The 14,666-nt window shown below is 47.4% G+C and overlaps 1 long non-coding RNA gene across 1 annotated transcript; it reads right to left on the minus strand.

Annotated features, from left to right (window-relative positions):
- Positions 1-4,534: 4,534 nt before the first annotated feature.
- Positions 4,535-12,330, minus strand: LOC147797262 (uncharacterized). The gene is made up of 2 exons (XR_015427216.1): positions 10,276-12,330; positions 4,535-5,427 (listed from the first exon to the last, which is right to left on the minus strand). It is a non-coding gene; the product is annotated as an uncharacterized LOC147797262 (long non-coding RNA).
- Between the last annotated feature and the right edge of the window lie 2,336 nt (positions 12,331-14,666).

The raw sequence follows: 14,666 nt of genomic DNA on the forward strand, positions 1-14,666 counted from the left end.
ACATCAATAAATAGATGTTATGCGAGGGTCAGGGGTCACAAGTTGAGAGACCGGGTGTTTCCGATTTCATTACAGTGGTGCACCCTGTATGTGTGGGCATTGCCAGTCGTCGTCAGGTCCTGATTCTTGTTCTTCCTAGATTTTCCTCTTGGGAGATTACCGAGGAGACCTTTAGTTATATTCTGCATTTCGCCTGGCATTGATTTCGGCCAAGGCGACCTTCGATTTCAGTGTAAAGTCAAATACTGTACGAACAACAGCTTCCATTATATTAGGATAGGGAAGTTTACGTTCAACAGCTAGCCAACATACATACTCGGCGGGAATAACCGAACATCAACGGTACTGTAGTAGCCAGAAGATATAGGGTGCAGACCACTAATTCAAGTGAGAATTTCTGGCCAGCTCATTAGCATTAAAAGTGCCTCCCCCACAGTATCTTTTGAAAAAGCAGATTGTTTGGCCCCCAAAATGGTGAGATCGTGTAACTCGTTGCCGGGATCAACTCCCTGGGTCTTTGAGCTTTCATATGAGAGCAAGAGGCCAAAAACTACGGTTGAAAAATGGTCCTAAGTGCCCGAGAAAGTTGAGGGTTGCCACTTGAAAAATGGCTGCAATCAGACTTCGGAAAAATCCCTTTTTGGGGATTGATTTTGTTTTGTGGGAATAATTAAAAATGTAATTGGTTAACCCACAAAATATTGAAAAAAAAATTGAAAGATAAGTGACCAGACAAAAAGAATTTAATTTGTGGGTCAGAAATCTCAGGGATGCTGACGTGCATGCTATTGGGCCTTGAACAGTGCTGATTTTACACTGTTTTCAATGGGGCTTGAATAAGTGGACTGGACCCTATATAACCTTGTATCCGCATTCTTTTCTTGACCTGGGAGCTGGCCTTTATTATAATTATTTACTTCCTTATGGATATGCACTAGCTTCCCTCTGTTTATCCATCAGCTTCTGAATCGTTAGTCTATTATTTACGCAATGGTTTTTTTTCCCTGCACGCACCCTCTCCGGCCGAGTACATGCACATTCTCCTCTCTCTCTTGCTTTTACCTCACTACGGCCGGTGGTCAGTTTATTCATTGTGCCGTTTTTTTATCCGCAAATTTTGCCTACTTTTTAGCTATTCTGGGAACCTGTTTAGTGTACTGCCGTTTCCACTTTGTACACTAATCCACCGGAGTTTCCTTTAGAGGTGAACTTTCACTCGCACATCCTATGCTTTGGAGAAGCTTTTCTACCACGGACTGCTGACCATTGTTTCTTCCCGGTGACCAGCACAGTGCCACGTATGTACTTTCACTGTGGTTTGGCGGTGGCTAGAGCGTCAAGTTTCGCTACTCTCGTTCCTATAAGGCTGCGCTGTTGTTGCAGTGTCTTCGTCTTCATGTCGGCTAGCTGTTTTTCGTGCAGTGCCGGACCCACCGTTCACGGGATGCACCCCCCATGATACACGCGTTTCCCGCTGAATGACGCTGTTCTCCGCCTGCCATCTTGCTTGTTTGTCGCGGTGTAAACGTCGAACTTTCCGCTTATCATTTTGTCGCTTTTTCTTTCGGACCGCTCACCGGATCATGACCGGATTGATCTCGATCAACGAACATTCTTTGGACATCTCGGAGGACTGCAGCTAATCGGACAAGTGTTGTTCTATGTTTTTTTGGGTCCTATCCATTTTTTTGTTGTGTTCAAAACTCTGTCATGCCGTTTTTTTTTTCTTGCAAGTACTTTTTATGAGACCCCTCATCTTGATTGTAGTACCCTGATTGTAGTACCCCGATAGTGTATACCACATATCGTCCAGGATTTTCTTTGTAAGTTGAAACCACTTTGTTACAAATTTGGGCCCACTTCATGTGTCCATTGATCATGATCACAGCTAACACCGTGCCCTCGTTGTGAGATACTTGTATTCATCATGTACACTCTGTTTATACTGTGGCCTTAAAGCGTTCAACGAGATATCTTGGGACTGTGGTGCCTCATAAGCAAGTATTCTTTTGCATTAAATTTATTATTTTTGTTGTGTGTTGACGTAAATATCTGTCCTGTGCGTCTTTGCTTGTGGGCCCGTATTTAAGTTTTAAAAATAATGTAGGGTGCCTTCTGATTCATTTAGTTACGACATAGATGTAACCATTTAACCCGAGCCAACCGTAAAATCACAGTTCCCTGAAATGCTAGTATTCGGTACCGAAGACTTTGTAGCGTCAGTCATTCTCTAGGGTGATTGTGTAATCCTTTTTGCACCCGAAACTAGCCTACACTTTGTTCATGTGACTTCTTGTCCTGTAGTCTACCGTTTTACACACGACACTTAGATTCTCGCACACGACTCTAGCAGGAAGTCATGTGACCCTTTGAGACGGAAGGTTCCCATTGGTTGAGCTCTTCAACGACATTCATGTTTTATTGATTCCTCAGCCTCTATAAACAGAGCAGATTTTGCTTAGCTCGTCGGTCAGGTGCGGTGGATTAAACCTGACGTAGTGCGGTGGTTGGACCCTTAAAGGGGGTTGTGCGGTAATTCCGAGAACCCTTCTTATGGTAAAGCAATGTAACCATATGAATACCCAGCTAGCTTAGCTTGGACCGATGCAAGAGCGGTGCAAACTAGACCAGGATGTTAGTGAGAGTTGTAGCATCGTAGTGGCCCGTCATTGCTACATCCGAACCGATTGCCATGCGAGACACCCCCGTGTCCCTCGCCACCTTTGTGCTGCTAACTAACCCCAGTCCTCCCAATCTCCACGCTGAGCCAATGGTGCACCGTGCTGCGATTCAGTCATTGCGCTCATCACAAGGCCGTCTGAGCGGCACTGTGGTCAGTACATTTCGCTGACCCCGTCCAGCTATTGCTAGTCACCGTGGTAGCCCGGGACAGCTGCAACCAAGAAATGGCCCGATGAGTGTAGCCTTGGTTGTGCGATACGATATATCCGTACCGTAACCACCCCAGTTGACTTGCATTTCCAATGGTCCTGCCAAATCGTAGTTCGGTTATACAATGTACATGCTCGCCTCTGTAACTTTGCCTCTTATGTGTTGTACTATTGGTTAAGCTACACCTTCAAAACCACTATGAACTAAGATCAAGCAATAGAAGAGAAATGAGAGCAATAAACAGCTGTATAGTGTGACTGTCACCCAACCCCCCCTTTATCCCGTTCACCTTTTAATAAATTGTTGACCCTAAATATGCCATCGACCGGATATTTAGGGAACGCAACAATATTATTATCGTCACATGAAGCGTTGTCGATGAGACTTGTGTGGCAAGGGAAGGTTGTGTTGCCGCACGATGCCTTGGCTCAAGGGTGTTGTTGCTGTGCTTGGTGTTTCACTGAAGTCGTTCTCCTGTATAAAACTAAAAGAATTGATTTTTTGTTCTCTGTTTTACTGTGTTTTTGCCCAAAATAATCTGGGCTTGAACTATTAACAGTGGCATCATTAATTCGTGACTTAGAGGGAAAATGCAGGACTCAAGAAGGATCTTTCTGTAAAGATTGTCGAGCTGCATTATGAGCAAAGAGAAAATCAAATAGGACATCGTCAAAGCCATCAGACAAGGTTACTAACTGGAAATTCCGGTGTCAAGACTGTCCTAAAATAACAAGTTAAGGGTCTTTTTAAATACTAAACAGGGTTCCAAGCCAACACTTTCAATGTGCTTTTTGATTTCTTGATCCCTGATGCAAAAAAAAAAACCCCAAAACAATCTTCTTAAAGAAAATCAACTAGCATAAAGTTGTTTTTGAAAGGCCAGCTGTTCTTGGTTTTGTGCCAATTGCAAAATGGGTTTCATTGGAAGGATCTTGTTTTTAGATATATACATATACAAATTTCAATCATCATATTCAGTGCCTTGATAAGATATATGTACTAAAGGTTAGGTTGTCTCTCATTGTGACCACACAGAGATGTTCTAATTGATCGCATGCCTGAGAAGTTTAAGAAGAATTTGCCGTGACACTTGCTATCATGGACTGCGCGGAGCTGAAAACCGAAAGGCCAACTTCTCTAAAAATTCAATCACAATGTTACTCAGAGTACAAATCTAGCTCCACCTTAAAAGCAGTGATCATAACCAATCCATGTGGCTCTGTCTTGTTTACAACAAGTCGTTTCACATGGTCTATTTCTGACAAACAAATATTCCAGAAGGTCACATTTTCAAGCTCCTTCAAGACCTGGCAGAAGATGGAAAAGGTCTAGGTGATGGAATTATGGGGGATAAAGGTTTTCAAATAGATGAGAGGGTTAACAAATTGGTTTGAAAGTGAACATCCCTCCACTGGCCTCATCGTCTTCATCGGTGAAACCAGCTGATGTCATGCTCACTAGGAAGATTGCCAGTCACCGGGTACATATAGAGAGAGTGATTCAAAGAATTAAGAGTTTCAAGTTTGTTGCCAGAACAATTCCAGCCAGTCTGTTTGGAAATATTAATGAAATATGGTTAGTGTGCTGCTATTTGACATTTCAGGATGTTTTGTTAATTAAAGGAGAAGTAGTCAAACCCACATCCTCATCCATCTGTATCACAGCTATAGATGTTTTAATCACTGGCTAATGCAACCCGCTTTTTAAAACTCAGTAAGTACCTGATAATACAGATTTGATTCTCTCTTTGAGTCACTGAAACATAATCCTAAAGAAGATACTTCGGTGGGGAGTTTGTTAAAGCATTTCCCTTGAAGCAAAAATTAACCTTTATTAGATTTTACTTAATCTTTATCTTGGTGGATCAGGACTGAATCTGCGATTAAAAAAAAACAAAGAAAACGTGCACAAGGATGAATGGATTGTCAAGAAGGACGTCCAGACATCACTCTTCAAACGTAATAGATTTCTTGTCCTCGAAAAGTAGATACATGGCTTTTCAGTTGTACTCAACTACATGTACATGCTTGTTCAGTTTTATTCAGAGGCATACCGGTACAAATCTACATGTTACCAACGAGAATATAATATCAAATCAGTGCTCTGAAATATGTAATTGCCGAGCTTTCGGTAACTCAGTACCTTTCTGAATCTGCTTGCCCTGAAGACGGTATTGAATCTGCTTGCCCTAAAGAAGGTACTCAATTACCGAAAGCTCGGCAATTTACATCATCAAAACAGTAATGTCAGACTTGTCACGTTGCCTTTCTGTATTGTGTCTATGTAAGGCCTCCTCTTGACTTTTATTTAGCTCCACTGATTCTGTGTTCAGGTACAGAATAACTGGAAATGTATTGTAGCGTCGGCACCGACCGGCCGGTAGAGGGCACCAGCATGGAACCACGGTGGAGCCGTGTAGTGGAGCACCTGCTGGTTGGCCCGGAGACCCGTAGCTTACCCATAGCCTTCGTGGCCTGTCAGGCGTGTAAGAGTCCATAGACGGCACACGTTACATTGGTGGCAGCGGCGGCACGTCTGACAAAGAAGAAAAGGTGAATTTTGCCATGGAATTTTTGTTGTCGGTTCAGTAATGAATATTCCAAACTACATTGAGTCGGCATCTGACTCGCCACATGGCGGAGATGCGGGTTGTATCCGGGCCTCGCAGTCTGCAGGACGGCCTAGGGTGATTGCTAGTAAACCCAGTTTGACAATCGAGGAGCTCCAATCGTTTTTCAAAGACGGCTTAGACGTTTTTCAAAGACGGCAATGGGGCCCAACGGCTCCTCACACAAGTCGATGGTGCGGAACCGCCAGAGTTGCTCCGCACACCAGTCAATGGGCCCAACGACTCCTCACAAAAGTCAATGGTGCGCAGCCGCCAAAGCTGCTCCGCACACAAGTCAATAGGGTCCAATGGCTCCTCACACAGGTCAACGGGGCGGGGCCGTCAGCGCTTCCTGGACAGCATGTCAAAGGTGTACAGGTACTTAAGTTGTTGGGGCTGTACCACATCTGTTGGACCGCACCTGTGCCGGGGGGGAGGGCGGAGCCAGTAATCAGGCAACAAGTTGCCCCAGAAGCTAACCTTCCAGAGGCAAAGGGGCGGAGACCAATGATGCTTCCAGAGAAGTTTGATAGGAGCACTTCATGGTCTGACTACCTATCCATTTCGAGAGCGTCGCAGCAATCAACCATTGCAGTGATACAGAGAAAGTGAAGTTCCTGGCATCTCATCTAAGGGGTACGACCAAAGAAGCTCTGGCCGATATGACCCCGAGGGCACGGAAAGACTATTCCTCTATCCTTGAGAACTTCTAGCAGCGATTTGGGGTGGCAGCACAGGTCCCCCTTCACCGGGCTCAACTTTCGATGCTTACCAGGGGCTGCGATGAGCCCCTAAATAGTCTGGGGCAATCCATCCGACGTCTGGTCGCTAAGAGCTATCTGAAACTACCGGCTCAGGCTTTAGAGGATTTCGCGGTGGAGGCTTTCCGCAATGCCCTCGGGGATGAGCAGTTGCAGCTACACATTTTTTCGAGGAGAGCAACCACGCTGACCGAAGCTATCACCCTTGCAACCGAGATGGAGGCATTCCTCTCTGGTGCATAACCAGAAAGGGAAAACCAGGGACCGGGGACATCAGGACAGTGGCCCATCCAGTTCCAGCCAAAAGACCAGGGCCACCCGCTGGGGATGGAGTCGTATTAGGTCCCCGGACAAGGGTGGAATGCTTTGGCTGTCATGAGCCGGGGCACATCCGGCGCAACTGTCCCCATCAGAGGCGGGGGCCAACTTCTGACTGTAAAGGGGAACCGAAAAAGGCGCCCACACCACGTCACCCCTGGCTGGGGAGCCTGCCACTCTTCCAAAACCAGCTCCAGTAGGAACAACCAGAAGGAACTATGTGACGGGTAAAGTGGCCGAGAAACCGGTGCGTTTCCTCTTAGACACCGGAGCCGCAGTGAGTTTGATTTCGGAGCGGGTCTTCGATGCCTTGGCCCAGGCGGAGGAACCTACTCTGGCTTCTTCAGCACCAACCTTGAGAATGGCAGATTGCAGCTCCATGCCAACTCGAGGTTTGGCCAACTTCGAGCTGCAGGTCGGGGAGCAGCTCATGAATCATGCCTGCAGTATAGCCAACATCGAACCGGAGGTGATTCTGGGCATCGGTTTCCTGACCAAATACCACTGCAAGTGGCGATAGGGGTACAAGCCTCAGCCTGTGGCGGCAAGGGTGCAGGTAACGGAGAACACGGGGGTGCCTGCCAGACACACAATGCTATCATTCTATGAGCCATTAGGGCTGCTCCGACGGAGATGGTGGGGGTGGTTATCCCAGCATGGATTCGACATTCAGTTGTCAAGTTGCAGTTGCCACCAGTTTGGTTGACACAAAAAATGGGACTGTGCCTGTGAGGAGCTTCAATCCAGCCCTGACCCTGTGACGGTCTATAAGGGGAGTCAACTAGCGTTGTTTTCAGTGACAGATGACCTTGACGTGGTCGAGCTTGAGGGGGGACAGCCCAGAGCTGCCAAGTGTTGCCCTCCAACTGATGCAGGGCAGAGGAAAGGAGCCCGACAGGAAGTGTGTCCTCATTTGCAGGACCTATTGGACTGAGGAGCTGCGGGCCTTACCGGAGTCGAGAGCGCCAGGCTGGCGGAGCTTCTCTCTAAGTTCTCGGAGGCGATCACTGGTCCAGCAAACAAACTTTGTCCGGCACAAAATTAATACAGGAGCCACGGCTCCTATACGACAACCACCGAGGAGGTTACCGCTCCATAGAGGACGAGAGGCGGAGGAACAAGTGGACCAAATGTTGCGGCAGGGTGTAGTGAAACCCTCTAGTAGCCCATGGTCCTCACCAGTGGTGCTCGTCAGGAAAAAATAGATGGCTCTGTTCGCTTTTGCGTGGACTACCGGAAGGTCAACGAGGTGATACTAAAGGATGCCTATCCCATTCCTAGGATTGAGGACAAATTAGACGCTTTGAGTGGGGCGAGGGGGTTTAGCATGCTCGACTTGGCCAGTGGTCATTGGCAGGTTGGCATGGACAAAGAGGACCGGAAGAAGACCGCTTTCGGAATGCAGAACGGGCTCTACCAGTTCACTGTGATGCCTTTCGGACTCAGCAATGCCCCCCGCGATGTTCGCGTGCCTGATAGAGCGGGTGCTGAGGGGACTACAGTGCAGTTGTCTCCTTGGGCGACTTCACAGTTTGGGGAGCAAACTTCGAGGAGCACTACCAGAGACTGGCCACCGTGCTGGAGCAGTTCCAAGACACTGGGTTAAGACTCAAGCCAACGAAGTGTGACCTTTTCAAGACGGAAGTGGCCTGTCTGGGTCACGTGGTGTCGGCCGAGGGGGTGCGAACAGACCCAGAGAAGGTCGCTGTCATCAGAAACTGGCCGCGACCAGCGAACCTGACGCAAGTCCGGAGATTCCTGGGTCTTGCGTCTTACCATCAGTGCTTTATTGTGGACTTTGCCGCAATTGCCTATCCTCTTCACGCCCTCACCATCAAGAGTCAGAAGGCTTTCACCTGGTCCATTAACTGTCAGTCGGTGTTCGAGCACCTAAAGGACGCACTGGCTACGGCACCGGTGTTGTGCTACCCTGGTGCAGAACACTGCTACATTCTGGACATGGACCCTAGCCACTGCACCATCGGAGCAGTGTTGTCACAGAAGGGGGGCGATGGTGAGCCGCACCTTGTCAAAGGCCGAATGCAACTACTGTACCACTCGAAAGGAGTTGCTGGCCGTAGTTGACTTTGTCCATTACTTCAAGCACTATCTCCTCGGAAAGCGGTTCCTATTAAGGACCGATCATGGGTCCCTGCGGTGGCTATTCAACTTTCGTGAGCCTGAGGGACAAGCTGCCCGGTGGATTCAGAAATTGGAATGCTACAAGTTTGATGTTGAGCATTGGGCGGGGAGGAAGCACGTAAAGTCGACGATATCTCCAGGATCCCGTGCGGCCAGTGTGGGCGATCAAAGGAACTGGACCAAGAATGCTACATGGGAGGAGTTTTTGCCTACCGGTGGGACCAGGAGGACTCGCCACCGGGCCAGTCTGGCAGTGGCAGGGAGGAGCAGTTGCAGGGAAAGGTGGCCAGTGGTAGCCCACGGAAGACCAATAGACCGGAGGAACTCCTAAAGGCCTGGGACCAAGAGCAGTTAAATGGGAACAGCATGAAGACCCTAAGCTGGGAAGGATTGTGCGATGGCTCGAGGATGGGGGCCCCAGACCTAGCTTACGAGATGTTTCGGCACTGGACAAAGATGCTACGTTCTAGTGGGCTAAGTGGGAGACACTGAGACTGGTTCAGGGGGTCTTGCAAATCAGATGTTAGCAGCCCAACGACCAACCGCCGGCCTGAAAGATCGTGGTTCCACAAGTTAGAGTCAAGGACGTCCTACACTTGGCTCATGACAACAAGACCTCGGGTCACTTGGGGGTATCCTGGATGGTTGCAATGCTTAGGCAGGCCCCCGTGTATTGGAGAGGGATGAGACGTCAGGCACAGGAATGGTACAGGAAGTGCCACAAGTATGGGTCCAAGAAGCTACCTCCACAGCCTCGGAAGGCTCACCTGCAACAATATCTGGGGGGGGGGGGGCTCCGATGGAGTGCTTGGCAATTGACCTCACAGGTAGGTTCCCACGAACAAGGTCGGGGAATACAAGCATTATGGTTGTGGCTGATTACTTCACCAAGTGGGTTGAGGCCTTTCCAATTCTTGACTAGACTTCAGAGACCGTTGCCAGGGTGCTCGTCGAGCAGGTCATAACACGCTTCGGTACCCCCCTCGAAATCCATAAAGATCAGGGGAAGGAGTTTGAGGTGAATCTATTCCGGGAGGTGGGACTTGCACTCGGCGCGTGATCATCCTTTTGTTTACTAGTGGTTGTTGAAGTTTGGTGCGGGAACACGGCGTGGTCTCACTCCGTGGCTGGGCTCCGTTGAAGTAGGAGGTTCGACATACTGAGCTGTACATGTACACTACTGCCTCCGAATTAATGTAAGTGGAACTCCAGGAATGATCAAGAAAGAAGAGAAATAAACCAAGGAGAGAAGAATCATAGAACCGTAATCCTGTGTCTCTGGTGTGCTTTATTTTTCTCGTTCTCGGTGTGTGTCTTGTCTGTCAATGTCCAACCTACCTTGTCCGGTGTGAAAGTCCTTAGACCGCATACGGGTCCGTTACACTGGCGGCAGCGTCGGCATTGTGCCCCCCTGGTGTCATTGTGAGTCCGTGATATTTGACAGTACACCCTCCAGAGTGAGAGAGAAAACGGAAGTGGTGTATACCGACAAGAATATAATATCAAATAAGTGCTCTGAAATATGTGATTGTCGAGCTTTCGGTCACTGAGTACCTTTTTCAGGGCAAGCAGATTCAGTTCTGAATGAACGCGGAAAAATCCCCGTTCATTCCCTCTGGATGCAGCGTTCAAAGGGGGTTTGCGGCCAGGCTATCAGTAGCCTTGCTGAGTTCTTCGATGACTGGTTCGGCGTCAAGTTCGTCCATGGATGGCAGGTAGTCGATGGCATCAAGGGCTGACGGTGTCATGGTGTTCTGTCTGGAGTAGAGGTCAGAGTAGTGTTCCGCCCATCTCTCCATCTGCTTGTTCTTTTCTGTGATCATCTCCCCTGTGGAGGATTTTAGGGGGGCCATCTTGCTCTGAGCTGGACCAAGTGCTTTCTTGATACCATCGTAAATACCACGGATGTTCCCTGTTATGGCAGCGGTTTGAATGTCTTGGCTGAGCTGAGTCCAGTAATCATTGGCACAGCACCGAGCAGTCTTCTAAACTTTGCTCCTCGCAACCCTGAGAATGTAGAGATTCTTCTCGTTTGGGTAGTTCTTGTACTCAGCAAGTGCTGACCGCTTGGTTTCAATGATGGGGTCATCTCGGTCAACTTGGCATCAAACCAGTCCTGTGACTTCGAGGTCTTCCTCCCAAAGGTAGCCAAGGCTGTGCGGTGGATGGTGTTGCGCAGCTCTTCCCACTTCTGCTTTGCAGATTCTCCTTCTTGTGGTACACCAAGTTCCTTCTCCAAAGTGGAGGCAAACTACTCAACAAGTTCTGGTTGGGCCATCTTGCTGGTGTCAATCCGTGCCTTTCCAGGCTGTCTAGCACGATGGAATTTCTTCAGTTGCAGCTTGACCTTGCAACACACCAATGAATGGTCTGTGTTGCAACCTGCACTCTGAAACTAACGATTGATTAGCACGTTCTTCAGAGAGCTGCGCCTGGTCAGGATCAAGTCCAGCTGGTGCCAGTGCTTTGAGCGCGGATGTCTTCAGGAAACCTTGTGTTGGGGCTTGGTCTTGAAGAACGAGTTTGTGATACACAGCAAGGTGTTCTTCACTGCGAAGCCCACTCCGTGTTCCCTGTATTCGTCACTGCCCTTTCCCTGCCAGTAGAACGTGTAGTCCTCCTCTCTCAGTGTGCCTGCATCAGCCAACCGTGTTTCCTAGAGGGTGGTGATATCCACTTCCAGTCTCTTCAGCTCATTATTGATGATGGCAGTCTTCCTGGTGTTGTTGATGTCCTTGAGGTTAGCAGCGAGTCCTGTCATCATAGTGCAGACGTTCCAAGTTCCCAGTTTTAGAGTTGGTCTCTTTTGTTTCTTTGTCTTGCCTGGTGCGAAGGTTCCCAGCCTGCTGTTCGGACATCTCCTCCTCTCCTTCTCCTCATTCCCATGCACCCAACGAGGAAAGCAAGCTGTGGCGGGACAGCACCTTATTGGCTGGGGGCTGCCCTGCTTGAAGCGGGCGGTAGCTGTCTAGTGAGATCCGATGATCCCTTCCACCATCGGGAACAACCCCTGGCACCGCGCTCTATGCCAATTGAGCAGTGGCTTATAACTGGTAACTGCCATTCCCCGTGTTTTGTCTACGCCAAAGGCGAAGCTGGAGTGTTCTCTCCAGTGATCCGGTGTTCTACATTCCAGCGTTGGGCAATGGTAGGATTCAAGCCTGGGCAGGAAGATATGGAGGACAAGATGTAGCCCATGCAGCATGTCCCCCCTCTTCACGTCACTGATGAATCCAAAGAAACAGCAGGGCTTTGGCACCAGTGCCGTCGCAGGAGCTGCCTGAACGATGTTGAGCACAACAGAGAACTGCCTTAGGGGCTCCGACTCCGGATTTTTCCTCAGGGTTGACTCCCAAAGCCTTTCCCGTGACCGGGTGTGCCGCAAGGAAGCAGAAGTTTGAAATCAGGGTTAACCTTCCACTATATGGGCTACCTTCCCAGGTTAACGAGCCACCATCTACCCGAAATGTGCTATTTTTACGATAAAAGCAAACTGCAAAATTAACTGTAAATTCAAAGGCAGCAAGTTTGCGCACATAGGCCTTTAAAACATCCTTACTGCGCGTCAAGTTTACTTGAAGATAAGCTCGTTATCACGCTCGCGCTCGTGGAACACGGAATAATGAGTTGCGTTTATGCCCTGTAACTGCTCTGAGCACGAACAAAAGAGGGCGTGTTTGATATGAAATTGAAAGGCGTTGGGTACGCCCTCACCGCATAGGTGCGCAAGTTTATGCACCTTTTACGCGGAGCACGCAGAGTACGCGCAACAAATTTATTTGGAATGTATGGTAATATCATCACAATGCTCTCCATTATATAGACTCAATGGGTGACATCATTGATCTGCATTATATAGACTGGGTAGGACATCGCGCATTGTTTGTGCACAAAATGCGCAGCCGAACAATGGCGGCGCTTCAGGAGGGTAAATGTGGTGTTGTATGCTGTGCATTTCTGGTCAACATAACCTTTTTTCATGGGGTGATGGCTAAGCCCTCGGCCTCCCTCCCGAAAACAAACCAAAAATAAACAGAAAATGCGAAAATATCATTTCCAGAAAAAAATGACCATTTTCTTATTAACTAACCCACTCGAAAGAGATAATGTTTTCGGTTTTGTGTGTGTTAGTTTTTAATTCACTTTTTACACCCACTGTTGTGTGTAAAACTGAGAGATTTCCACCAGTACATGCAATAGGTTTTGTCAGTAAATATGATGTCAAAACTGTCCATGTGTTTTCCGTCTCGTTTCGATGAGCCAACACTGAAAAAAAAATCATCATTAAAATGATTTTAATTTTACACACTCGGGAAAAATTGTACTAAATAAAATTCATTCATATATTGAATAACTTTTATCGAAAACCGACATGCGGCATACGGAAGTGTGAGAATCATTTCTGTGAGCACAAAGTGAGCGCTGCTTTAAATGACCGACCAAACTAACTTACTGCCGTTTTTAAAACACTGAGACACTTATTAATCAGCTTCAAAAGTTGAGTTTACAACCTGACTTACAGATTGACATTTAACAACTACTAGCCGGTATAAAAAAGTCAGTTTTTACTGAGAACGAATAATTTTGTTATGTAGAAAAAGTTTCTTTCATTGGGTTGACTTTGAAATCCCTTGTTTTTAGCTTCATTCAACAGAAACGTCAGCACTTTGCTTTTCACTTTGGTTTTATCTCTGCCCCGAAGAAGAATTCTGTCACTCATATCACATTGTCTGTCACACGATTTGGGTTCAGTGTATATGTAGATCCGACAAACTCAAATCTTGGCTGTCTTGGAGGTTTTGCCGTTGAAATCTGGGGAAAATAAACGACAAATTAGTCATGCAGTTTTTGAAACCACTTTTGCCAATAAATACCATTTCAGAGATAGTGAAGTTTCATATACAAAGCCTGATAGGCTAGATAGACTGTCTTACTAGGCCTATGTAGGCTTAAAGGTAAGCATTACAAAGTACAACTTTAGAAAGTTTCTGAAACTACAAAAAGTGCGACTTACATTTCCTTCTGTTCCTTCTTCCAAACTTGACGTTCATCTCCGGTAATTCACTGCTACGTACACCTCAACCATTATTCTCTCCAAATTTATCCATTCCAAGTGCAGAATTCAGTTTTTCTTCGAAATCTGACAATTAAAGCACAAAAACTTGAACCTCAAGAAGTTTTTGAAAAACTCCATTTGAAAGTACACGCAACGAAATTCTCGACGCTATTTATTTACCCTCCTGAAAATACGCATACGCAGGACGCGTTTTGGACGCGATGTCCTATCCAGTCTATATAATGGAGATAAAGGGTAATATACAGTCTTCGCGTGCACGCCGAACGCGTGCAAGAACCCAGTTGGAAAACTAAGTACCATCTGTCTTGCTTTCACCGGTGAGGGCACACTTAAGCTCAGGGCGGATACCACTTGGCCTTTGGCCTCGGGTATGCGGTACACAGACGCATTACATTTTTACCGTTTCAATATAATCTATATCCATGGTATTTAACAAAACAATCGAGGTGACGCTGAGGGTGCCATTTGCCCCTAACGGTGCACAAAACCCATGGACCCAGTCACAGCAGGCAACAATTGTTTTGTTATACCATGGATATAGATTACATTTATATTGAAACGGTCTTCTGTGTACCATATGCATATTTTATTAAGGGAATAAGCTAAATATGTGCTGAGCTGACCTTAAACGCCCGTTTAGCTTTTACGACTTAACTCAAGTTGGGATCTCTGTGATATCTTCGTTTCTGCTTTGGATACAAATCGGGACCGCGCACCGTTGCTTGCTTTGCGCCCTCTGGTCTCCACTTCTTACTATGAGTTCAGTTCAGAAATCCTGACTTGACGAATCTGCGCTGCCAACCGTTCGTACACAGCAAATGGGCTCATCTACCAAAAGTGGTAGCAGCCAATCACATTGCCGGACTTG

Source organism: Acanthaster planci, linkage group LG11 (assembly GCF_054643075.1).
Source record: "Acanthaster planci isolate LZ-2023a linkage group LG11, COTS_SCS, whole genome shotgun sequence".
Taxonomy (NCBI): Eukaryota; Metazoa; Echinodermata; class Asteroidea; order Valvatida; family Acanthasteridae; genus Acanthaster; species Acanthaster planci.